Genomic DNA, 26,969 nt, shown 5'->3' on the forward strand with positions numbered 1-26,969 from the left:
CACTACTGTGTCATCTAATGTGAATAAATAGCAATAGGGTATGGTGTAATGTGAATAAGGAGCAATACAGTGTTATGTAATGTGAATAAGGGGCTCTACTGTGAGGAGTAACGTTTATAAGGTAAAGTGATACTACTGTGGGATGTAATATGAATTATGGACACTTTCGCATGATCAAATGTGAATAAAGTTGCAGTACTGTGTTGCGTAATTGGAATTGGGGTTACTATTGTGTGGCCATGCCCCTTTGCAGCAAAAACACACCCCTTTTTGGGCTGAGTGCCAAATGTGCGAACTGTTCCTATTTAAAATATAGGGGGTACAAACACCAAAATAAGGACTGCTATTGGTGAGGGGTGATGGTGCTGGGAAAGAGGTGCAAGGTCAGAGGCGGAACCAGTGGTGGTGCTAGGGGGCACCAGCCAAAATCTTCCCTAGGGCATCATATTGGTTAGGGCCGGCTCTGAGGAAAGGTCTGAGTGGCATTGGGGGAGTCATTGTGCTCACTGACCACGACCTCCAGCATTCGTCCTGATTATTGCCACTTACCAATTTCTCCATGATACCTTTAGAGAAATCTTTTGTTTGTGGAAAGGAGGGGGATAAAATATAATTATTGGTATTACTATGGCTAATTCCACCTAACCTAATTTAATTACAAGTCTCCCCACTCCCCCAATGTTAAAAAAACATCGGCAGCACTGGCACAATGGCAACGATCTGCACAGAACTCAGCTGATGAGATTAACCATCGATGGTTTTCTAACAATGTTTTCTTTTTTTATATATATATATATCTATATCTATATATATATATATACGTTATGGTAAGAACTTACCGTTGATAATGGTATTTCTCCTAAGTCCACAGGATAACAAAGGGATATGATGAAGCGACAGCGGATTTGCACCAATCGGTCAAAGCTTTCCAGCCTCCGAGCATGCAACGGGCCCGTCCATATATCCCCGCCTCCTGGTTCAGGCAAATCAGTTGTATTCTAAGCTCAAGGCAGGAGCATCATAGATAGCCCTAATCAGGCGATAAGAACACACATGCACACTGTTCTGTACAAGAAGGAAGAAGTTAGTGAGTAAAAGGATCCTCAAATCAGGTGCGTCAGATTGGGATCCCTGTGGATCCTGTGGACTTAGTAGAAATACCAATACCGTTATCAACAGTAAGTTCTTACCATAACGTATATTTCTCCGTCAGGATCCACAGGTTATCCACAGGATAACAATGGTATTTCCCAAAGCAATTTAGTGGTGGGGACGCTCCTGATTGGGCAGGAGAATCCTTCGCCCGAATTCAGCGTCATGAGAGGCAAAGGTATCCATGGCATAATGTCTAATGAATGTGTTAATGGAAGACCATGTGGCTGCCTTACATACCTGTTCTGCTGAAGCACCACGTTGTGCTGCCCATGATGGACCTACCTTACGAGTGAAGTGAGCAGAGACATTAGCCGGAACAGGGGGATCAGCCTGAGAATATGCTTCTGAAATCGTCATCCAAAGCCATCTTGCCAGTGTCTGCTTATCAGCAGGCCATCCTCTCTTGTGAAATCCGTAGAGAATGAATGAATGCCGTCTTTCTGATGGCACTGGTACGATCCACGTAGATCCTTAATGCACAGACCACGTCCAGCGATGCATCTCCCACAGAAGGGCCCGGTACCTGGAAAGCCGGGACTACAATTTCTTCATTAAGGTGGAATTTAGACACCACCTTCGGAAGATACCCAGATCTAGTTCTGAGAACTGCTTTATCTGGATAAAAAATCAGAAATGGGGAACGACATGATAATGCCCCTAAATCTGAAACTTTTCTAGCTGACGCCATAGCCAGTAGAAAGAGAACTTTAGCTGTCAACCATTTAAGATCCCTTTTATTAAGCGGTTCAAATGGGATAACTTGAAGGGCTTTCAGGACTAGACCTATGACCAAAGGCACTGTAGGAGGAACAAAAGGAGGTTGAATGCACACAGGCCCGGCCCGACGCATACTCCAGCTACGCAGCGGCGTAGAGCGCCAGACCGCTGAGGGCGCTGCTGCATTCAGTGACAGTGAGTCACTGTCACTGACGCTGCAGCGAGCCGCCCACCAACAGTCTCCTCGATGTACAAGGGAGACATGGAACCCCCTATAGCTGGTACGCACATTTTAAAAGCCGTCGCCACCCATGACCACTCCACTCCTGTCACTTTCGCCGTGGTGCACCCGCGATGAGCAGCAGCGGTAGTCACCTCTAGCCTAGGATAAGACTGCTGCTGTTTTTGCCCCGGCTACACTCAGAGGGGATCCAGTCAGCAGGTGGCAGGTACGTGGCACTGTGTATGTGCTGTGCGGGAGGGGAGCGGGTCACTGTGTATGTGCGGGGGAGGGGAGCTGTGACTGTGCTGTGAGGGGTGAGCACTGGTGAGGAGAGAGGAGGTGAGCAGGTCACTGTATGTGCTGCCCGGGAGGGGAGAGAAGGGGAAAGGACCACTGTGCATGTACGGGGGAGGGGAGGGGAGCGGTGACTATGTGCTGCCAGGGGTGAGTGCTGGTGACATTGGGGGGGATATTATACATATGACACTGACTGCTATAATGTACATTGGGGGCATATCATCCAAATGGTGCTGACTACTGTTATATACCATATCACATTGACTGCTATTGAAAAGTGAATTGATACTATTCTGTAGTCACACCCCTTCCCCATGAAGCCACGCCCCACTAAGGGGCAACAAAATATATATTTGCATATCAAAAGAATTAGGCTCAGACCGGCCCTGAATGCGCAGCATTCCCTGGAAAAAAGTATGCACATCCTGTAAGTTGCCAATTTTCTTTTGGAACCATACAGTCAGTGCTGACACTTGCACTCTCAAGGAAGCCACCTTCAAACCTTTATCCATTACTGCCTGAAGGAATGCTAAGACCTTGGAAACTCTGAAAGACTTAGGGTCCATTTTCCATTCACTGCACCAATGAATATAGGTTTGCCATATTCCATGATAAATGCGAGCTCAGGAAGGTTTCCTTGCTCTGAGCATAGTTTGAATTACCTGTTGTGAGAATACTCTTGATTTCAGGATAGAGGTTTCAAGAGCCACGGCGTCAAAGACAGTCGATCCAGATGTCTGTGATAACAAGGACCCTGCATTAGTAGATCTGGACGTTGAGGGAGCAGGAGTGGGGCATCCATCGACATTCTCTGCAGATCTGTGTACCAATGCCTTCTGGGCCAAGCCGGAGCTATTAGTATCACAGTACCTTTCCCTTGTTTTATCTTTCTTACCACCCTGGGTAATAGGGTGATTGGAGGAAACACATAAGCCAGATGAAAGTTCCATCTCACCGATAGGGCATCCACAAAGATCGCTCTGGGATCCTTGTTCTTGACCTGTATGCGAGAACTTTGTTGTTCAGACGGGATGCCATGAGATCTATCTCTGGCAACCCCCACTTGTCTACTAGAGTCTGGAAGACCTCCAGGTGTAGAGCCCATTCACTTGCCTGAACTGCGTGTCGATTGAGAAAGTCCGCTTCCCAGTTTAGGATTCCCGGAACGAACACTATGGGCAAGGCTGGATGATGAAGTTCTGCCCACTTTAGTATGTGACTTACCTCCTTCATCGCTTGTTGGCTGCGAGTTCCTCCCTGATGGTTGAGGTACGCTACTGCCATCGCATTGTCCGAGCAGATCTGGACTGGTTTTCCCCGAAGAATGTCCTTTGCCTGAGTCAGGGCCATATATATGGCCCGAAGTTCCAATATATTTATTGCCAGGCAACCTTCTTCCTTGGTCCATTGCCCCTGGAAACACAACCTTCCTGTCACTGCTCCACAGCCCTGGAGACTGGCATCTGTTGTCAGAATTTCCCAATCTGAAATCCAAAAGGGTCTCCCCTTGTCTAGATGGGATGTCTGTAGCCACCAGGCTAATGACCTTCTTACTTCTATCGTAAGAACCATAGTCTGTGTTTTTATCGTCTGATGCAACCCATTCCATTTGGCAAGAATCAGGCGCTGCAGAGGCCTCGAGTGGAACTGAGCATACTCCACCATGTCGAATGTTGACACCATCAAACCCATCCCACGCATTGATGCATGATTGGATACCTTTTGACTGTGTAGCAAGTCCTGAATCCTTGACTGAACCTTGAATATCTTGTTCAGAGGTAACATTACTCTCTGAAGACTTGAATCCAGTACAGCCCCCAAGTGAGTCATCCATTGTGACGGAACCAGAGATGACTTTGCCCAATTTATGAGCTACCCGTGCTTCTGCAGACACGTTATTGTCTGTTGCAGATGACATAGAAGCAATTCCTGCGACTGTGCCAGGATTAAAAGATCGTCAAGGTATGGAAACACTCTTATCCCCTGCTGGCGGAGATAAGCTGCCATTTCCACCATACTCTTGGTAAATACTCTGGGGGCTGTGGTTAACCCAAAAGGTAGGGCCTGGAACTGAAAATGCTGTTGGAGGATAGCGAACCTGAGATAGCACTGATGGGACAGTGCTATAGGAACATGTAGGTAAGCATCCTGTATATATCCAGGGATATCATATAATTCCCTGGCTCCATGGCCAAAATGATGGAACGTAAAGTCTCCATGTGAAACCGAGGTACCCAAATGTATTTGTTCAGCACTTTGAGATTGAGAATGGGCCGAAATGACCCATTTGGCTTCTGAACTAAAAACAGGCTGGAGTAAAACCCCTGTCCTCGTTGTGTATGAGGAACTGGAATGACTACTTCTGACTAAAGCAATTTCTGAACTGCCTCTTGCAAAGCCCTGGCCTTCGTCTCTACCTGAGACGGGCTGGTACAAAAAAAACTTTGAGGAGTGTGCTTCTTGAAGGCAAAAGCATAACCTAGAGATACCGCTTCCTGCACCCAGGCATCTGTTGTAGACTGCTGCCAGATCTGTTCTAACTGAAGAAGTTGGCCCCCCACCCTGGAGTCCCCAGGTGGAGGCCCGCACCATCAGGCTGATGGCTTATCTGTTTTACCAACCGGTCCTCTGCTTTTTAGTCTTATCAGACTTGTTATATTGGGACTGCCTGCTATCACTTTTACCTTTAGCTTTTCCTTGAGACCGAAAGGGCCGAAAAGCCAGAACTTTAGGTTTGAAATTGTATGTGAAAGGAAACTTTACTTTCTTGGAGTCTGCTTCTGACAATATTTGTCAATTCTTTACCAAAAAGAATATCTCCAGAAAAGGGCAAAGATTCCAAAACCTTCTTAGATTCTGAATCAGCTTTCCATGTACGTTGCCAAACTGCTCTATGAGCAGCTATTGTTGAAGCTGATGCCCTGGAGGCTATAGTACCCATATCCAATGCTGCTTCTTCCAAGAACATTGCAGCCTGTTTTATATGAGCTATATGGGATTTTTGCTCTCTAGATGCTATTGAAAAATGCCCCTCCAATGCATCAGCCCAGGCAGCCACTGCCTTTGCCATCCAAGCTGATGCCATGGCTGGCCTTATGACTGCCCCAGACAGGAAAAAAATGTTTTTTAGAAAACCATCCACTCTCCTATCCGTGACATAATTTAATGATGTTGAAGACAAAGGTAATGTAGATTTTCGCACTAACCGAATTACATGCGTATCCACTTTAGGAGCCACCTCCCTTTTTAAACAATCCCCAGCTGGAATAGGATAATTGGAATCCCATTTCTTAGGAATTCTAAACTTCTTATTAGGCGTATCCCAAGCCTCTTCCATGATTTCCGTCAGCTGATCTGACCCTGGAAACTCAGTCTTAACTGTTTTGGGACATTTAAACACAGGTGCCTTGGTTTATAACACAGGTTCTGCTGAATCCTCTAAGGATAGAATGGCTTTCATTGCTTTAATGAACTCAGCTATCCACTGAGCTGAGACCTTCCTCCTCCTCTTCGCAATGCCGAAGTAAAATTAATTGAGCTTTTATCCTCCGATGAATCCTCATCTGAAGCATGGGTAGCCTGTGAGGATGAAGATTTACTTACCACCAGCCTATCAGCCTGTTTCTTTTGAGAGGCAACTGCTGAAAGTGATACACCACAGGTGGGAAGCTGCATGTAAGGATTAATCGTGTAACCTATCCCCGGTACAGGAGTTGGAGGAATTATCTTTTCAGCTATACTGGATAAAGCCTGTGTAAACATAGCCCAAGGTGGATCAACCTGCACCTGAATCTGCCTTTGCAAGACAAACATGATATGAGTGTTGGTGTTGCTGTGAGTGTATCTTCCTCACCTTTGCCGCTCTTCGACATGATAAATAATCAACACTTCCACAGTGTACTACACAATTTGTGACTGTAATCACTTAAAGCTTTTTAAAGTGACATACAAATTTGACCCTACCCATGCACCAGCATTGAGGATTGGAATAGAACAAAACTGACAGAATAAAGTCAGCAATCACACTAGAAGTCAGTCACATGTTATACATTAGTATAATAAGCAATATGAGCACATCATCAACTACAACTACATTTCAAGTATGTAGGAGAACATATTACTGAATCATGTTTAAACAGATCTACCGTATTCAGACGCATTGCGAAAGAAACAACAGTAAATGTATGCAGACTCATATGCAATAGGCACTTATCTAACTATTCATATTTAAAAAGGTAGATAGAGACTTAGTGCTGTATTACCCGTACTCAGTAGAGTGGGATACAGGGAGACTCACCGCGCTTCCAGGACTGATCAATACGTTTGCGAACGCTGAGTGGATCCAGATGATACTAGTGTACACTGCCGCTCCATGAACCTATAGTGAACACAGACGCTCAGTGAACACAGACACACCAGTCACACAGCCGCCTATGCTGCGACTGGGTCTCCTTTGTGTACAGCATCTAAGATAGAAGCGGGAGACAGTTTATGGTGGGAGACTCGGAGGAAACTGGTCATGAACCGGGGGGAGGGGTGACCAGGAGAGCGTCTGACTCCCCACTGCTGACATCATCCCTAGGGATCGCGATCTCATACTATTCCTGGAGCCTCTGATCCCTAAGGCTTAGCGCTGGTGCTCCCAAGGTGGCAGCCGCGTCAGAAACTGGTAGTCTCCCAAAACAGTGCGGCTGTGTCCGTATTACCCTTCTAAGCGGAACCGATGCCTTACCTTCTCCCTGTGCTCCGGCCACAGCCTGGTAACGTCTGCTGGACCTGCTAGTATATCCGCCACAGACTCCCGCCGAAACAGCACTGTACTCGTGGGTAAGCGTTGTCGCGGCCCGGCGGGGAGTTGTTGGAGTGACTCTTTCTAAGGTATGTATAAGATGCATTTTTGAAAGATCACTCAAGAAAAAATAGTAAGACTATAAAAATAAAATAAGAAAGCTTATGGCTGCTAAAAACCAGCAGCCCTCTGACCATGGTCCGGCTCCTGCCGCACCAAACAAAAAACTGATTTGCCTGAGCTAGTAGGTGGGGATATATGGAAGGGCACGTTGCATGCTGGGAGGCCGGAAAGCTTTGACGATTGGTGCAAATCCGCTGTTGCTTCATCATATCCCATTGTTATCCTGTGGATAACCTGTGGACTTTGCCGGACCCACCGTGGGTGGTGGAGGGGGTGTGTGGGGGTTCCGCAGATGGGGCCGGAGGTGCTGCGAGTGGGGGAGGGGCGGGTAATGTTTCTCTTGCTTCTCCTCCTGGAAGCAGCTAAGCTGCTGTCCTCCCTTTGGCAGTGGCTCTCCCGGAGACTCGCACAGCAGCCAGTCACTATTGTTAGCGCCGGTGTCCTAACGCGCTGCATTACAGGGAAGAAGATGCACTCAATAAACTACAGCTCCTAGCAGCCCTTAGCACGTGAATGCTTCTGCACTAAGGGCTGCTGGGAGCTGTAGTTTATTTAGTGTGTCTACTTCCCTGTAAGGTGACGCGTTGGGGCACCAGCGCTAACAATAGTGACTGGCTAGCAGAACTGACTGACTGGATCAATGTAAAACGTGAGAGTGCTGTGCACCACTGCACTGCACAGCACTGTCACCTTTTACATTGATTCAGCGTCCAGACATTACCCTCCGCGATACCACTCTATCCGTTACATTAGGCATCCCAGGGCTCTTAGGACGGCAGCCCAGGTGCTGTGTTGCGGAGTCAGGGCCTCTGGGGATCTGGGCGCGGCTGTGGCGGGGAGGCACTTCTGTGACATCAAGCGCAGACGAGGCTCCGGGGCTCAGACAGTATGCGGAGTAGGGAGGGCTATGAAAGCCTTCCGCTGCGCCGCTATCATACACATCTATGCCGGTGGCCGCAGCAGTTTTTGTTCCACCTGCGCCGCGGCTAGGGAGTGGGGATTGTTGATGCTGGAGGGGGCAGGTGGACTGGCAGCAGGACATAGGACGCTGCAATAAAAGGATTCCCCCCCCCCCTATCTACAGTGCAGAGACTTGCTGCACATGCAGTGGCATACCCTCCAGCTGCACCTTTAATGGTCTGTACCGATTTTTGGCTCTTCAAACTTCCATTGAAAGTTTAGGAAAAGCCCTTTTCGAATTTATAGCGATTTTTACGTGTAAATTGTTGGAGGGTATGTTGCTGCAGATGCAGTGGGCCTATTTTGGGGTGTGGACCTGGAGCTGCAGCTCCATCAGCCCCACTGTTAATCCTGCTCTGGGAACACAGCAGCCAAAGGGCAGAGCCTCCCACTGGATGGTGTGTGTGTATATATATATATATATATATATATATATAATATAACAAAATGACAGCACTCTATGTCCTATATCAAAAATTGGTGGTGCAGGGTCCTGGTAATTAATATAAACACTCACTTTTTCCACAGTTGAAAAAAGAATTAGACCAGCACTCACGTTTAGTTGGTGAAAAAAAAGGGGTTTTATTCCTGATAAACCATCTGGATGCAACCCACTGCTACAATTCGCCCGACAGCCGTTTCAACGCTCAATGGTCTTCATCAGGGGCAGCTGTCACCCTGTCCGGAGTTGCCTTAAATAGCAGAGAGGGCACCAGAATGTCTGAACGGGACGACCGGAAACAGCGCGTCATAGCTGCTTTCCGATTCGCTCTTTCCCGCACGTGGGTTGTGTTGCTGTGGTACACAAACCCGGCTCTCTCCTTAGCAACCCGCTCCGGCAGCGCGACAATCATGTAGTGCAGGCTGATCTGTATTTTAAGTGCAGCGGCAGACAGGTAAAGTTGCTGCTGTCTATGATCCCAGTCACAGGCACATATGCAGAGTGCTTAACCCCACAGTGCGCCGGCAGCATGGAAACACTGACAGCTCGAATACATATAAATCATGAAACAAAAGTGACATATAAAACAAGTGAACCAAACAGTGACATCATGCACAGCAATGGTATCATACCACTCAAGGATTATTAATATCTAAATACAGCACACCACCACATTGGTGTAATATAGTCATGGCTAAAGGCATCATGGATCTAAGGTATCCAACAGGTGCAACGTAAAAGGCTAATGCGAATGCCATATAATATCAGGGATAGAACGGGGATACTGATTCATCACCTATAGGACACTTATGTCCCTTAGTACAATACCCAGTATTCCCATGCCGTCTCCAAGCATGGTACTGACCGGGCCCAACACTGCTTAATTGCCAAGATCAGACGGGATTGGATGGTTTCCAGTGTAGTATGATTGTATCAGACAGATGTGTCCATATATAAGTACTTCCCATAGTGCCAGTATCTTCACCCGTATCTCAGCCAAATCACATCATAATCCTGTGTAATGGTGTACAAGACCAACCACCATTAGTGATGCCAACAACCAAGCCATAGGGAGAACTGGAGAAACATACACCGACTCCTTTGATACAACACCTAGTATTCCCACCTTGTCTCCAAACGTGGTACTAGCTAGGCCCATCACTGCTTAATTGCCAAGATCAGATGGGATCGGATGGGATCCAGTGTGGTATGGTAGTATCAATCACCACGGTGTGCCGAAATGGTGAGATGTAAAGCATGCCCAATATGCAATTAACAGGAGCCCAATAGGCCCTGTAGGTGAGAGACATATGTTGCTCAAAAAGACAAAACAGTAGAGCATTGGCAGGTGACATATATGAAACATATCAATTATGGCAAGACATAAACATGACACACGGCGGTGTCTAAGAAAAATAAACCAAAAAGTTAGACTCTGTATGTTGTTATACAGTGTCAAAGGAAGCATCCCAAACGAAATTCCTCATTAAGCCCATTAGGGGCCAATGTTTGTAATCTATCAATCCATTGGTGTTCTCTTTGTAGTAGGATTTTATTGCGATCACCACCCCTTTGAAGTGGTGGGATTTGGTCCAAGATACAACACTTGAGTTGATTGATAGTGTGTTTTGCCTCCATAAAATGTCTTGCCACAGGTAAGTTTGAAAAGTCACTTGAAGTTCCACCCTGGGTAATGCTCTTTTTAATTGTTGAACGATGCTGGCTTAGACGCTCCTTTAGCATCCTGCTGGTCTTTCCAACATATAGCAAATTGCATGTACATTTCAGCACATATACTACAAATTTACTGTTGCAGTCAAGTCTCTGTTTGATGGTATAAGTCTTCTTATCCTGAGGGTTAATAAACCGATTGCCAAGTAGCAGGAATGAACAGTTTGGACAACCCGTACATTTGTGAACCCCTGTTTTAGTGGTCAACCAGTGTGAGGGTGTACTCTTTTTTCTCTTGGAGAAATCTGTTACAACAAGCAAATCTTTCAGATTGGGTCCTCGTTTGTATGCGAATCGAGGTGGTTGCGGGATGGCTTTTGATAAACCTGGATCCGTGCCAATAAGGTGCCAATGTTCCTGAATCTTGTTGCGGATGAATCGAGAAGCAGTAGTATACATGCTGACAAAGTTGAACCTGTCATTGTCTTTATTGGAAGAGGCGTCTTTATTAGATAGGAGTTCCTTTCTCTTTATTTGGCCAATTTTTGTGAGTGCCAAATCAATCTCCTCCTTAGAATATCCACGATCAAGGAAGCGTTGACTCATTGACTGTAGAGCAGATGGTATTGCTAAAGGGTCAGAGGTGATACGTATCACCCTTAGAAGCTGCGAGAACGGTAATCCTCTTTTGAGCGGTGCCGGGTGAAAACTCGTTGAGAGCAGAAGTGTGTTCCTATCAGAAGGTTTACAGTGGATCCGAGTAGTCAATGTATTGTTGGACAGAAGAACGGACACGTCCAAAAAATTTATTTCTGTTTTGCTAAACGTGAGGCTGAATCTAATGGTGCCTGGAAGTGAGTTTAGATGGTCAATGAAAGTCAGAAGTGTCTTCTCTCCCCCGTGCCAAATAAAAAATAGATCATCAATATATCGGACATATGTTGACAAAAATCGGCCAAAAAGGGGGTGACCTGTGATGTGTTCTTGTTCGTATGTTGACATGAAAATGTTGGCATAAGCTGGGGCCATGTTAGACCCCATAGCGGTGCCCTGTTTTTGTAAGAAGAAACAGTTCTCAAACAAAAAATAATTTTTGTTCAAAATTAGGTCAATCAATAACACCATATATTCTGATGGAGGTCCAAAATACACATCACTTTCTGTTATTAGTCATCTGCATGATTCGATGCCAAGTGCATGAGGAATGTTTGTGTATAGACTCGAAACATCGAGTGTAACCAACAATGCATCATCAGGGACATGCTTGGTACATTCCAATTTCCTTAAGAAGTCAGTTGTGTCCTCAATGTAACTGGCTGCACTTTTTGCAAGTGGTTGTAGATAAAAATCTACAAGCTGTGAAAGCGGTTGACATAGAGATCCACGTGCCGAAATGATCGGCCGCCCCGGGGGCTGTGTTAGTGATTTATGTATTTTGGGTAGCGTGTAAAGGATTGGGGTTTTGGGGTGAGACGTAGTCAGAAAGTCAGCAGTAGTCTGATTGATGTACCTGTTATTTACTCCCAAATTGATTATCGAATCAATTTCCTTTTTATATGTCCATGTGGGGTCATAAGTGGGTTTTTGATAACAGGTTGGATTAGACAATTGTCCATAAGCCTCTTGTACATAATAGTCATAATCAAGCAGGACTATGCCTCCACCTTTATCTGCAGACCTGATGACCAGGTGATTGTCATTCTGTAAAGATTTGATGGCAGCTCTTTCTCCCTTGGTTATGTTGGAATAGCTAGGCTTTTGTTCCTTGATATAGGGCATTGTGCCCCTTTTAAGTACCCTTAAAAAGGTATGAATTGAGGGATTTAAGGTCGGTGGGTCGAACTGACTGGGTTTCTTCAAAGGACAATGAGGTGTAGCAGATGTCACCATTGTGGTAGAGACTGGGCTTGGGGAATTGGAGTAATAGTCTTTAAGGCGTAGTTGTCTTCCCAGTTTGTAGAGGTCAACCTGCCAGTGGAAGCTATCCTGTCCAACAGTTGGAACAAAGGTTAATCCCTTATTCAGGACAGAGAGTTCATCATCCGTCAGTACATGTTGGGATAAATTAAAGACCACTGATGTCTGTGTTTTGTTCTCCATTGTTATTTTTTTACTCTTCCTTTTTCTACCACCTCTGCGGGTGGGTAAAGCGGGTTTTTTGGAGCCCTCCTATTGCGTTCAGATCTTGAAAGGTAAGTAGTCCCTTGTGCAGATGTTGATGGTGCATCAGAATCACTTGCTGACGTCTGAGATCTGCTATCAATGTCCGTGAAGGGTGTGGTAGGTCTTCGTCCTCCACGTCTTTGTTGGGGTCTGTATTTACGTAAATACAGACCCCGACAAAGACGTGGAGGACGAAGACCTACCACACCCTTCACGGACATTGATAGCAGATCTCAGACGTCAGCAAGTGATTCTGATGCACCATCAACATCTGCACAAGGGACCACTTACCTTTCAAGATCTGAACGCAATAGGAGGGCTCCAAAAAACCCGCTTTACCTACCCGCAGAGGTGGGAGTAAAAGGAAGAGTAAAAAAATAACAATGGAGAACAAAACACAGACATCAGTGGTCTTTAATTTATCCCAACATGTACTGACGGATGATGAACTCTCTGTCCTGAATAAGGGATTAACCTTTGTTCCAACTGTTGGACAGGATAGCTTCCACTGGCAGGTTGACCTCTACAAACTGGGAAGACAACTACGCCTTAAAGACTATTACTCCAATTCCCCAAGCCCAGTCTCTACCACAATGGTGACATCTGCTACACCTCATTGTCCTTTGAAGAAACCCAGTCAGTTCGACCCACCGACCTTAAATCCCTCAATTCATACCTTTTTAAGGGTACTTAAAAGGGACACGATGCCCTATATCAAGGAACAAAAGCCTAGCTATTCCAACATAACCAAGGGAGAAAGAGCTGCCATCAAATCTTTACAGAATGACAATCACCTGGTCATCAGGTCTGCAGATAAGGGTGGAGGCATAGTCCTGCTTGATTATGACTATTATGTACAAGAGGCTTATGGACAATTGTCTAATCCAACCTGTTATCAAAAACTCACTTATGACCCCACATGGACATATAAAAAGGAAATTGATTCGATAATCAATTTGGGAGTAAATAACAGGTACATCAATCAGACTACTGCTGACTTTCTGACTACGTCTCACCCCAAATCCCCAATCCTTTACACGCTACCCAAAATACATAAATCACTAACACAGCCCCCGGGGCGGCCGATCATTTCGGCACGTGGGTCTCTATGTCAACCGCTTTCACAGCTTGTAGATTTTTATCTACAACCACTTGCAAAAAGTGCAGCCAGTTACATTGAGGACACAACTGACTTCTTAAGGAAATTGGAATGTACCAAGCATGTCCCTGATGATGCATTGTTGGTTACACTCGATGTTTCGAGTCTATACACAAACATTCCTCATGCACTTGGCATCGAATCATGCAGACGACTAATAACAGAAAGTGATGTGTATTTTGGACCTCCATCAGAATATATGGTGTTATTGATTGACCTAATTTTGAACAAAAATTATTTTTTGTTTGAGAACTGTTTCTTCTTACAAAAACAGGGCACCGCTATGGGGTCTAACATGGCCCCAGCTTATGCCAACATTTTCATGTCAACATACGAACAAGAACACATCACAGGTCACCCCCTTTTTGGCCGATTTTTGTCAACATATGTCCGATATATTGATGATCTATTTTTTATTTGGCACGGGGGAGAGAAGACACTTCTGACTTTCATTGACCATCTAAACTCACTTCCAGGCACCATTAGATTCAGCCTCACGTTTAGCAAAACAGAAATAAATTTTTTGGACGTGTCCGTTCTTCTGTCCAACAATACATTGACTACTCGGATCCACTGTAAACCTTCTGATAGGAACACACTTCTGCTCTCAACGAGTTTTCACCCGGCACCGCTCAAAAGAGGATTACCGTTCTCGCAGCTTCTAAGGGTAATACGTATCACCTCTGACCCTTTAGCAATACCATCTGCTCTACAGTCAATGAGTCAACGCTTCCTTGATCGTGGATATTCTAAGGAGGAGATTGATTTGGCACTCACAAAAATTGGCCAAATAAAGAGAAAGGAACTCCTATCTAATAAAGACGCCTCTTCCAATAAAGACAATGACAGGTTCAACTTTGTCAGCATGTATACTACTGCTTCTCGATTCATCCGCAACAAGATTCAGGAACATTGGCACCTTATTGGCATGGATCCAGGTTTATCAAAAGCCATCCCACAACCACCTCGATTCGCATACAAACGAGGACCCAATCTGAAAGATTTGCTTGTTGTAACAGATTTCTCCAAGAGAAAAAAGAGTACACCCTCACACTGGTTGACCACTAAAACATGGGTTCACAAATGTACGGGTTGTCCAAACTGTTCATTCCTGCTACTTGGCAATCGGTTTATTAACCCTCAGGATAAGAAGACTTATACCATCAAACAGAGACTTGACTGCAACAGTAAATTTGTAGTCTATGTGCTGAAATGTCCATGCAATTTGCTATATGTTGGAAAGACCAGCAGGATGCTAAAGGAGCGTCTAAGCCAGCATCGTTCAACAATTAAAAAGAGCATTACCCAGGGTGGAACTTCAAGTGACTTTTCAAACTTACCTGTGGCAAGACATTTTATGGAGGCAAAACACACTATCAATCAACTCAAGTGTTGTATCTTGGACCAAATCCCACCACTTCAAAGGGGTGGTGATCGCAATAAAATCCTACTACAAAGAGAACACCAATGGATTGATAGATTACAAACATTGGCCCCTAATGGGCTTAATGAGGAATTTCGTTTGGGATGCTTCCTTTGACACGGTATAACAACATACAGAGTCTAACTTTTTGGTTTATTTTTCTTAGACACCGCCGTGTGTCATGTTTATGTCTTGCCATAATTGATATGTTTCATATATGTCACCTGCCAATGCTCTACTGTTTTGTCTTTTTGAGCAACATATGTCTCTCACCTACAGGGCCTATTGGGCTCCTGTTAATTGCATATTGGGCATGCTTTACATCTCACCATTTCGGCACACCGTGGTGATTGATACTACCATACCACACTGGATCCCATCCGATCCCGTCTGATCTTGGCAATTAAGCAGTGATGGGCCTAGCTAGTACCACGTTTGGAGACAAGGTGGGAATACTAGGTGTTGTATCAAAGGAGTCGGTGTATGTTTCTCCAGTTCTCCCTATGGCTTGGTTGTTGGCATCACTAATGGTGGTTGGTCTTGTACACCATTACACAGGATTATGATGTGATTTGGCTGAGATACGGGTGAAGATACTGGCACTACGGGAAGTACTTATATATGGACACATCTGTCTGATACAATCATACCACATTGGAAACCATCCAATCCCGTCTGATCTTGGCAATTAAGCAGTGTTGGGCCCGGTCAGTACCATGCTTGGAGACGGCATGGGAATACTGGGTATTGTACTAAGGGACATAAGTGTCCTATAGGTGATGAATCAGTATCCCCGTTATATCCCTGATATTATATGGCATTCGCATTGGCCTTTTACGTTGCACCTGTTGGATACCTTAGATCCATGATGCCTTTAGCCATGACTATATTACACCAATGTGGTGGTGTACTGTATTTAGATATTAATAATCCTTGAGTGGTATGATACCATTGCTGTGCATGATGTCACTGTTTGGTTCACTTGTTTTATATGTCACTTTTGTTTCATGATTTATATGTATTCGAGCTGTCAGTGTTTCCATGCTGCCGGCGCACTGTGGGGTTAAGCACTCTGCATATGTGCCTGTGACTGGGATCATAGACAGCAGCAACTTTACCTGTCTGCCGCTGCACTTAAAATACAGATCAGCCTGCACTACATGATTGTCGCGCTGCCGGAGCGGGTTGCTAAGGAGAGAGCCGGGTTTGTGTACCACAGCAACACAACCCACGTGCGGGAAAGAGCGAATCGGAAAGCAGCTATGACGCGCTGTTTCCGGTCGTCCCGTTCAGACATTCTGGCGCCCTCTCTGCTATTTAAGGCAACTCCGGACAGAGTGACAGCTGCCCCTGATGAAGACCATTGAGCGTTGAAACGGCTGTCGGGCGAACTGTAGCAGTGGGTTGCATCCAGATGGTTTATCAGGAATAAACCCCCTTTTTTTTTTCCACCAACTAAACGTGAGTGCTGGTCTAATTCTTTTTTTTAACTGTGGAAAAAGTGAGTGTTTATATATATATATATATATATATATATATATACACACACACACACACACACACACACACACACACACACAGGCTCGGCGCTACCCGCTCAGCAAGGGATGCAGAGCAGGTAGGCGACAGGTTGGAGAGGCTCTCTCCCTCCCTGCTGCTGTGCACAGATATTGGCAGCTTGAAGCCTCAAGTCCTACTTCTACCCCACTGAGACGTCTGACGGAAGAAAAGGGGGCAGGGCTTGACACGACTCAGGGGGCGGAGCTTCATGGGCTGAGGGGGCGGAGCAACACAGACCAGGCAGCAGAGGGGGACAAAAACTGCTGCAGGTCCGGCAAAGCCAGATGATAAGTAGTGAAGGCCCTGAGGGAGAGTTAGAAAGTGTATGTGAGTATCTGTGTATGTATCTGTATGCATGCATGTATGTGTAGGGGGAGGAGGAGGGGGGGCAGTACAGTATATAGTGATAATAAATATATGAGATCACCCTCTGAACTTTTAGATATGCCTTATACCTCCTAAACAGACAGCTACTTAAAGCATTATTAAAATAATTATTTCACTTTAATCTTATGGTGTGTACACACGGTGAGATATTTTCTTACAATTTTGACTATATAGTCAAAATCGTAAGAAAAGTTAGTGCAGATCGCAAGGTGAAAGTCCCCTTGCGATCCCGATTCGATGCCGATGCGTGGTCCCGCGCGGTCGGCAGCGCAAGCCTAGATAGACTGTGCAGGCAAGTCAATTTTGACTATCTCTATAGAAGAGATAGTCAAAATTGACACTTAGCCAAAATCGCACATAGACAGTATCGCAAGCACACTCATTATGTTCTTGCGATGCCGACCTAGCCCATCGCATAGTGAGAATCGGGCTTAGCCCCAATCTCACTGTGTGTACGCACCTTCAGAATCCTGATAGGAGAAATCCAGTATTCTCTTACGTCCTAGAGGATACTGGGGTTCCATTTAGTACCATGGGGTATAGACGGGTCCACTAGGAGCCATAAGCACTTTAAGAATTTGATAGTGTGGGCTGACTCCTCCCTCTATGCCCCTCCTACCAGACTCAGTTTAGAAAATGTGCCCGGAGGAGCTGGTCACGCTGAAGCTCCTGAAGAGTTTTCTGCATTTATTTTATATGTTTGTTATTTTCAGGCAGGGCTGGTTGGCACCAGCTTGCCTGCTTCATGGGACTTGGGGGAAGGGGGGGGCGGCCCAACCTCTTGAAGGGTTAATGGTTCCGTTCCCCGCTGACAGAACACTGAGCTCCTGAGGGAACTGTTCGCAATCCCCACCACGGCGAGCATACAATCCCGCAGCAAGCCGCCACCCCTAACAGAGCCAGAAGAATGAAGAGTGGTGAGTACTGAGCCGGAATCCCGGTTAGTGGGGTACCGGCCATTATGGCGACATGAGGGTACGGAGATGCACGGCTTCTCAATGGGGCAGAATGCGTCTCCGGACACAGCACACAACTGCGTCTCTGTACACTGTACACAGTACCCAGACTGGCAAACACAGCCTTAAAATAGTTCTGTTCCATTTTAAGCACAAAATTTACCTCAGCCAGTATAAAAAGAGCAGGAAGACCACGCGCCATTGAAGGGGCGAGGCTTCACTATGAGAGGATCTAGCAGCTCAACAGCGCCATTTTACCTCTGCAGTGGACATAGACGCTGACTGACAGGGACGCGCAGCTCCTCCGGTGTGAATCCAAATTTCCTCAGCGGTACCAGGGGGTCATAGCACGGGGTGGTAGCATCTATTAGTGTACTAAGTCCCCTATCAGGGTACTTGGTCTGTGACCCAACTAAGCTTGGCATTAGCAATAAGGGCATGGTGGGGGCTGGCTCCAAATAACTCTGTGTCACCCTAAAGGGCTCTTTGTGGGTTAATTGTGCTTAACCTTTCGTGTGTGTGTGTGTGTGTGTGTGTGTGTGTGTGTGTGTGTGTGTGTGTGTGTTTGTGTGTGTGCTGTCACATTTACATTATGTCAGGCAAAGAGTGTGTTTCATGTGCAGCGGAGTGTATTTCCTCACCAGGGGGCTCACTACTGGGTACTCAGGGCAGTGCACCTTCCCAGAATAGCGGGGCTGAACCGGAGTGGCTTAATTCTCTTAAAGAAATGATCTCCACTCTTTCTACAAAGTTGTCCCGCAATGAGAAAGAGACGCAATACTTAAAACAGACTGTGGATGAGTTTATGAACAGAGACTCAAAACAGCGTCTCAATCCCCTCCCATTTGTCCGGAAAAGCAATCCCTGGCCCATATCCTGCAGTCTGACAGGTCAGACATGGAGGAGGGGGAGGTGGACTCGTGGGGGGGGGGGGCAGCTCTGTCACGGGGAATAGAAGCTCTTATAGAGGCTATCAGGGATGTTCTGCATATAAGGTGTCAGAGGTGTGTGAGGAATCTTATTTTACTGTAAAAAAGAAGACCTCAGTCACTTTTCCTGTGTCTAAGGAATTGAATACCCTGTTTGAAGAACCATGGGTTAATCCTCAAATCCCTAAACGGTTGCTCTCATCTTTTCCTTTTCCAGATAGGAAAAAATGGGAAAATCCACAGATAGTGGACGCATCAGTCTCTGGGCTGTCACGAAAGATTGTATTGGCGGTCCCTGGTGCAGCCTCCCTAGAAGACACGTCTGATCGTAAAATTGAGACTACACTCAAATCATTATACACAGCTGCTGGGGTGGCCCAAAGACCCACTATTGCATGTGCGTGGATCACAAAGGCCATTGCTAAATGGTCAGGTAACTTAATTGAGGGGTTAGATTCCTTGCCTACGGGGGGATGTTGTTTCACTCCTGCAGCATATACAGGACTCTGCAAACTTTATGGTGGAAGCCATAAAAAAGATAGGCTTGCTTATGCACTCACGCACCACTACTATGGCTGTGTCGGCACTCAGAGGCTTGTGGCTACGCCAGTGGACTGCTGACGCGGACTCCAGGAAGGGCGTGGAAGGCCTCCCATTCACGGGAGAGGCCTTGTTTGGAGATGAACTAGACAAATTGATCTCCAAAGCTACTGTATCTTTCTTCCGCAGCCCCCCCCCCTTCCGCAGCCCCCCCAACCAAGAAGCTTCTAAGTTGCAGTCCTTTCGGACAGCCAAGTTCAAGGGCAAATCCAGAGGTGCTTCTATGTCCTCCAGCGACACAAGAGGTAAACCACGCAAACCAGCAATTGCAGGCGCTCAGGAATAGAGCTCAGGCTCTGCTTCCTCAAAGCCTTCAGCATGACTGTGGACCACAATGCCTGGAAGGCTGTCAGGTGGGAGCCCGACTACGATTCTTCAGTCAGATCTGGTCAAGTTCGTGCCAGGATGCCTGTGTCATGGATCTTATTTCCCAGGGCTACAGACTGGAGTTCCAAGAGCTCCCACCTCACAGATTCTTCAAATCAGGCTTACCAGTTTCACAAGAGGCAAGTATAACTTTACAGCATGCCATCCAAAAACTGGTACAGACTCAAGTCATTGTTCCAATACCACTTCATCTGCAAAACAAGGGGTACTATTCCAACCTATTTGTAGTACCAAAGCCGGACGGTTCGGTAAAGCCAATTCTGAACCACAAGTCGTTGAACCCGCACTTATGAGTGTTCAAATTCAAGATGGAGTCTCTGAGAGCGGTAATCTCAGGTCTGGAGGAGGGGGAATTCCTAGTGTCTCTGGATATCAAGGATGCGTACCTTCACATTCCGATCTGGCCGCCTCATCAGACTTACCTACGGTTTGCATTGCAGGACTGTCACTACCAGTTCCAGGCCCTGCCATTTGGTCTCCACGGAACCGAGGGTGTTCACCAAGGTGATGGCAGAGATGATGTTTCTACTCCGCAAACAGGAAGTGAACATAATTCCGTACCTGGACGATCTCCTGATAAAAGCACCGTCCAGGGAAAGGCTGCTGGACAGCATTGGTCTCTCAACCAAACTCCTCCAGGATCAGGGGTGGATTCTGAACCTTCCAAAATCTCACCTGGAGCAAACACGAAGGCTTCCATTCCTGGGAATGATACTGTACACAGAGTCGCAGAAAGTGTTCCTTCCATTGGAAAAGGCATTGGTAATCCAGTTGATGGTTCGGGATGTCCTGAAGCCAACCCGGATATCGGTGCATCTATGCATTCGCATTCTGGGGAAAATGGTGGCCGCTTACGAGGCGCTTCAATACGGAAGGTTTCATGCAAGACCCTTCCAGCTCGATCTGTTGGACAAATGGTCCGGATCGCATCTTCACATGCACCAGAGGATCCGTCTGTCACCAAAAGCCAGGATCTCCCTTCTGTGGTGGCTACAGACTTCTCACCTCGTCGAGGGTCACAGGCTTGGAATTCAGAACTGGATTCTGTTAACCACAGACGCAATCCTCAGAGGTTGGAGAGCAGTCACCCTGGGGGTGCAGTTTCAAGGAAGATGGTCAAGTCAGGAAGTCATCCTTCCAATCAACATTCTGGAACTCCATATACAACGCCCTTCTGCAGGCCTCACATCTTCTTCAAGATCAGGCCATTCAGGTCCAGTTGAACAATGTGACGTGGTGACGTACATAAACCGACAGGGCAGAATGAAAAGCAGAACAGCAATGTCGGAGGTGTCAAGAATTTTCCTCTTTGCAGAAAAAAATGCTGTGGCGTTGTCAATGGTCTTCATTCCAGGAGTAGACAACGGGGAAGCAGACTTCCTCAGCAGACACGACCTGCACCCGGGAGAGTGGGGCCTTCACCCGGAAGTGTTCAGGTGCTTGACACGTCAATGGGGATATCCACAGATCGACATGATGGCCTCTCGTCTCAACAAGAAGCTCAGGTGGTATTGTTCCAGGTCGAGAGACCCACAGGAAGTGGTGGTAGACGCCTTGACGACTCCATGGGTCTATCAGATGGTGTATGTGTTTCCTCCACTTCCTCTGATCCCAAGAATTCTAAAGCGAATAAAAAGGTAAAAGGTTCAAGCAATACTCATTGCTCCAGATTGGCCAAGAAGGGCCTGGTATGCGGACCTTCTGGAGATGCTCCTTGAAGATCCGTGGCCTCTACTTCTGCAATAGGGCTCATTCGTCTATCAGGACTTACCGCGGCTACGTTTGACGGCATAGAAATTGGATGGCTGATTCTAGCCAGGAAAAGGATCCCTAACAAGGTTATCCCGACTATGATCCAAGCCAGGAAGGGCGTAACGTCTAAGCATTACCATCGTATTTGGAAGAAATACATCTCTTGAAAAGAGAGCAGAAATTATTCTGCGGTGGATTTTCATCTGGGACGTTTCCTGCTTTTTCTCAGGCAGGTGTGGATGTGGGCCTATGTATGGGCTCCAAAAAAGTCCAGATTTCGGCCTTGTCCACTTTCTTTCAAAGACAATTGGCTTCTCTCCGTGAGGTCAACACTTTCTTGAAAGGTGTTCAGCACATCCAACCTCCCTTTGTGCCTCCCACGGCACCTTGGGATCTCAATGTGGTGCTGCAGTTCCTCCAATCGGACTGGTTTGAACCGTTACAGGAGGTGGACGTAAAATATTTTACATGGAAGACCGTCACACTGTTGGCCTTGGCTTCAGCAAGACGTGTGTCAGAGCTGGGAGTTTTGTCTCACAAAAGTCCCTATTTAATTTTCCATGAGGATAGAGCTGAACTCAGAACTCATCAGCAATTTCTTCCTAAAGTGGTGTCTGCGTTTCACATCAACTAACCTATTGTGGTTCCGGTTGTCACAGACACCTCTGCTACTTCAAAGTCTTTGGATGTTGTGAGGGCTTTGAAGGTGTATGTAAAGCGAACAGCTCATCACAGAAAATCGGACTCGCTGTTTGTTCTTTATGATCCCAATAAAATTGGGTGTGCTGCTTCAAAGCAGACAATTGCACGCTGGATCAGGCTTACTATCCAGCATGCTTATTCCATGGCAGGTTTGCCATGTCCAAAATCTGTACAGTCCCACTCTACTAGGTCAGTGAGTTCTTCCTGGGCGGCTTCCCGGGGTGTCTCGGCTTTACAGCTCTGCCGAGCATCTACTTGGTCAGGTTCGAACACGTTTGCTAAGTTCTACAAGTTCGATACTTTGGCCTCTGAGGACCTTCAGTTTGGTCAATCAGTTCTGCAGGAACCTCAGCACTCTCCCACCTGGTTTGGGAGCTTTGGTACATCCCCATGGTACTAAATGGAACCCCAGTATCCTCTAGGACGTAAAAGAAAATAGGAGTTTAATTACCTACCGGTAAATCCTTTTCTCGTAGTCCGTAGAGGATACTGGGCGCCCGCCCGGTGCTTAGTTTTTCCTGCACTGTTACTTAGTTATGTAATGTTGGTTCAGCCGTGGCTGTTCCAATTTCAAGGTTAGTTAGCTTGGCTTTCATCTTTTTGTGTGTGCTGGTTCGGATTCTCACCACTATCCTTATCTATCCTTCTCTCAAAGTATGTCCGTCTCCTCGGGTACAGTTTCCTAGACTGAGTCTGGTAGTAGGGGAATAGAGGGAGGAGCCAGACCACACTATCAAATTCTTAAAGTGCCCATGGCTCCTGGTGGACCCGTCTATACCCCATGGTACTAAATGGAACCCCAGTATCCTATACGTACTACGAGAAAAGGATTGACCGGTAGGTAATTAAAATCCTATTATTAATAGCATGGTGATTCCCCTGTTATTTTCCTCTGAATTTGCCCGTGTCAAGCTCAGAGACGGCCAGACGCATACTCGGGGTACGTGGCTAAATAAGGCGCCACACTGAGGAGGGCGCCGGGTAGTAGGAGTCAGACATCGTGGCTGCTCTTGATTGGCTCAAGAAGTGATGCCTTCCCTGACGCCAGAGACTGCACCCTCTCAGCAGAGCGGCGGCGGTGAGCAACACTGCTGGGGGCATATGTGTATCTGGCACTGGGGGCATATGTGTATAATGCACTGGGGACATATGTGTATCTGGCACTGGGCGCATTTGTGTATCTGGCACTGTGGGGGCTTATGCGTATCTGGCACTGTGAGGGCATATGCGTATCTGGCACTGTGGGGGCATATGTGTATCTGGCACTGTGGGGGCATATGTGTATCTGGCACTGTGGGAGCATATGTGTATCTGGCACTGAATGGGGATATGTGTTGTCAAAGTCGAAAAATATTACAGTACACACATCACGTACAAACTACACACAGATGGCCTCCGTGCGTGTACTTGTTCTGCTGTGCGTGCGCATATTCACAATTTGCGTATGGTCGCTCCCGCGGTCCTGCGCATTAGCATGTGGTATGAGTATTTACAGTAGAGTTTGTGAACGCATGGAAAAGCCATCAAAACACATTACATATTTAATCCAAATAGTGCACAATGTACACATAGTCTCCCTGCACCACATCAGAAGTTACAACAGTTTAAATGGTATCAGAACAAAGGGATTCACCTTTACAGGATAGGAGGGGACAGAACAAGGTTATAAGGTGGTGTTTGGTATCCAGCTGTTGGATATTTTAAGGATAATATTCCGGTGTTGGTTTGCAGAAGATCGCACGTTCCTGCGAATAGTTATGTGCAGGAGCAGAATATAGATATAAACTGTATTTACTGTACATTAGGTATGCGGAGGGTACCCAGAGGAGACCACCCACAAGTGCATCTGGAACAGACATCGCCCACCTATTCAAATCAACCTATGACCTCTCCTGTACTGTAAATGACCATCCCTGTGTCCAATGGGCAGAGATTACAGTATCCATTGTGTTAAGTTTTGGAAGATTGTATAAAAGGAGCCAGTTGCAGGCCTGGTCACACAAGACTCTAAAAGTTATCTATCTAGATGACCGAGGACCAGACTGGGTAGCGCGGCGAAAAACCAAACAAGTATATACCATTGACTGTAGCCATTATTCTTTTGTATGTTATTGTAACCCCCTTTCAGTAACAATATGTTGTGGTGTCGGAACCCGGCATTTTAAATACAATCTGGTGTCGTGTTTTCCTTTCCCTGCCAAGGTATTAAAGTGTATTTACAGCCACTCGGGCTGCTGCATTGTGCTAACAGCATATAGGCCTGTGTACGCAAACTGTGTAGTCACTACGCCCTTTAGGCATACGTACGCAGAGTGCGTACACTGTGCGACTTTGTGTACGTAAGGTTTGTGAATAATATAAAGGTGAAAGGTTAATTATAGCGGCCGCAGCGGCTCCATTTAAAGTGTATGAAATGTCTTTTTAAAGTGTTGCTTTTAGTCCTGTATGTAAATCAGCGTTTACAATTGGGGGCTCATCCGATTTTCCACATACTCACAGCCTAACAGGTCATAGCAGACTTAATCTATCAGCAAAGGGCGGACAGAAAGTATCCTACGTAACCTTTTCTTGGTCGATGGATACACTGAAAACCCTACTTGTGTGCTGATTAGATGACGTCTGCTCTGTATGGTCTGCAGAGGTGCTGGTAGAACCCGTAAAACACAGGAATAAAGCTATTTAAAAATCTGTGAATTTTTTGGGCGAAAAAAAGCGTACACAAAAGTGCACCGATACTTTGCATACCCTCTCACATTGTTGCAAAACAAAGTTCAAATAGGTCATATTGTTTTTGATTCAGATTGGATTGTTTATCTGTTAAGTAGGTTTAAAAGTACATTTAAAAGTTGCTGCATAGCCTTGATATAGTTTTTTTTAACTCAGGCCTAAAATAACTTCTGGTGCTTGTAGTGTGTGTGATTTCTTTGTGACAAAGGAAGACGCGTGGTCTGTCCTCCATTTTGGGCTAGCCACATGGCCTGTCCACCCTTTTGTGTAAACCTCATGGATGTGAAAGGGGGATGAGCAGTGGCCATTTTGGGAAGGTCATTTTCTAAATAGCTGATTTTCAGTCTGCTCAGAACAATCAGTTTCCTTGGTCACATTTATGAGTTACCAATGCATTTTTTTAACCCATGCCATAGTCAATTACAAATAGTTTCAATTGGGCCTAGTGAGAGTAAATGGTGAGATAAATGCTTGGCTTGGTGTAAGAAATTGAAAAAAAAATATATATTTTTTCTTCTTTCCCAGGATTTAGTTAACTCTCTGTTTGCTTTAGCATAGCCATTGAAATGCAAATTAACCTGTGTAACTGCTTTTTCTTAGCAGTGAAAACCAAATAGCTTTGATATGCAAATAAGAGGTAAGGTGTCTCATAGGAGACCAGTGAATGGTACACATATATAATATTATTATTCTAATTATGTGTATATTTATATCAGTGTATGTTCTGCAAGATAGCTATCCAATCTGAATCATATCATTTAAATTATAGATTATTAGATTCATTTAGATCTGTGTGAAACCGGATACATTTGTGGCTATATAGTTAAAAATTAAAATAACAGTGTTTAAGGAAGTAAGTGTAAAGACACAAACGCAGTTCTGGCCTGGTTGTAAAGGTTTATACAGAAAAAAAAACGGTGTTGTGTTAAGTGAGCGATTATAGTTAGTATTGCTCACATTTATAGAAGTTGTGGGATTTGTTTTATTGCGGACGCAGGGTTTTGTACACGTGTCTCGGACAAAGTACAGGACTGCGCACGCAGCGTAAGAGACATGCACGGTCGCGTGTTTACGCAAAGTGCGTCAGAGTGCGGGCGCTAAGTACAAATTACACAATAGTGTTGTTTAGTTCAAAGGTGGGACAGTAGCCATGCTACAATAGCACAAAACTACTCGGTTTCTAAAGCAGATTAGTATAAAATTTTTGATTAAACTGTATTGCCTCTGGGGGTAAAGCTGCCTATCTGAATGAATTAAAATTTTCTGTACAGAAAAACCAAAGTGTATTTGAGTGAGCGAACGTAGGAGTGAGTGGATTCGAACCCCGGAATGCATTAGTATAAGGTTTAATACATAAGTCGAGAGGAGACTTACATAGGAGCATGGTAGGGAATTGTGAATTGTGACCCATATAGTTTTTTTTTATACGCTCTGGCTGAGGTTTCGCAGCTTATGATTCGATTCCAGTGGTCGTACGGCAGATAAGTAACAAGTACCTATACGCTGTGCAATTGAACCGCGCGTTTGTGGGTATGATATATAGCGCAACTTGATATCCCTTTTACGAGCTTTCGCATAAAATCGCGGTATCATTAGCGCTGTATACAGCAAGCGTGATTTGTGTATAAAAAAAGTGCATAGGGAGTTTTCGCTGGTCTCTCTCAGGAAAATCTCCAACGGCAGATACTTTACTGGAAAGGGTAAGTTATTCCTAAAAACTTCCAGTAAAATATAGGTCAATAGGGGCCCTTAGTTGGGTACATTGCCTTCGCTATCAACAGTGTATGGTGGTACTGGCCAGCGTGGGCGAGAGTGGGTGAAAGCGCTCGGAGAACTTTCACCGTCGC

At 45.7% G+C, this 26,969-nt stretch overlaps 4 pseudogenes; 2 read left to right on the forward strand and 2 right to left on the reverse strand.

The window, feature by feature from the left end:
* Positions 1–9,522: 9,522 nt before the first annotated feature.
* On the reverse strand, positions 9,523–9,642 carry LOC134912226 (5S ribosomal RNA; annotated as a pseudogene).
* Positions 9,643–9,807: 165 nt separating this feature from the next.
* On the reverse strand, positions 9,808–9,927 carry LOC134913767 (5S ribosomal RNA; annotated as a pseudogene).
* A 5,546-nt stretch (positions 9,928–15,473) lies between these two features.
* On the forward strand, positions 15,474–15,593 carry LOC134913844 (5S ribosomal RNA; annotated as a pseudogene).
* A 165-nt stretch (positions 15,594–15,758) lies between these two features.
* LOC134912115 (5S ribosomal RNA) lies at positions 15,759–15,878 on the forward strand (annotated as a pseudogene).
* The last annotated feature ends 11,091 nt before the right edge of the window (positions 15,879–26,969 follow it).

This window comes from Pseudophryne corroboree, chromosome 4, assembly GCF_028390025.1.
Source record: "Pseudophryne corroboree isolate aPseCor3 chromosome 4, aPseCor3.hap2, whole genome shotgun sequence".
NCBI classification, from domain to species: domain Eukaryota; kingdom Metazoa; phylum Chordata; class Amphibia; order Anura; family Myobatrachidae; genus Pseudophryne; species Pseudophryne corroboree.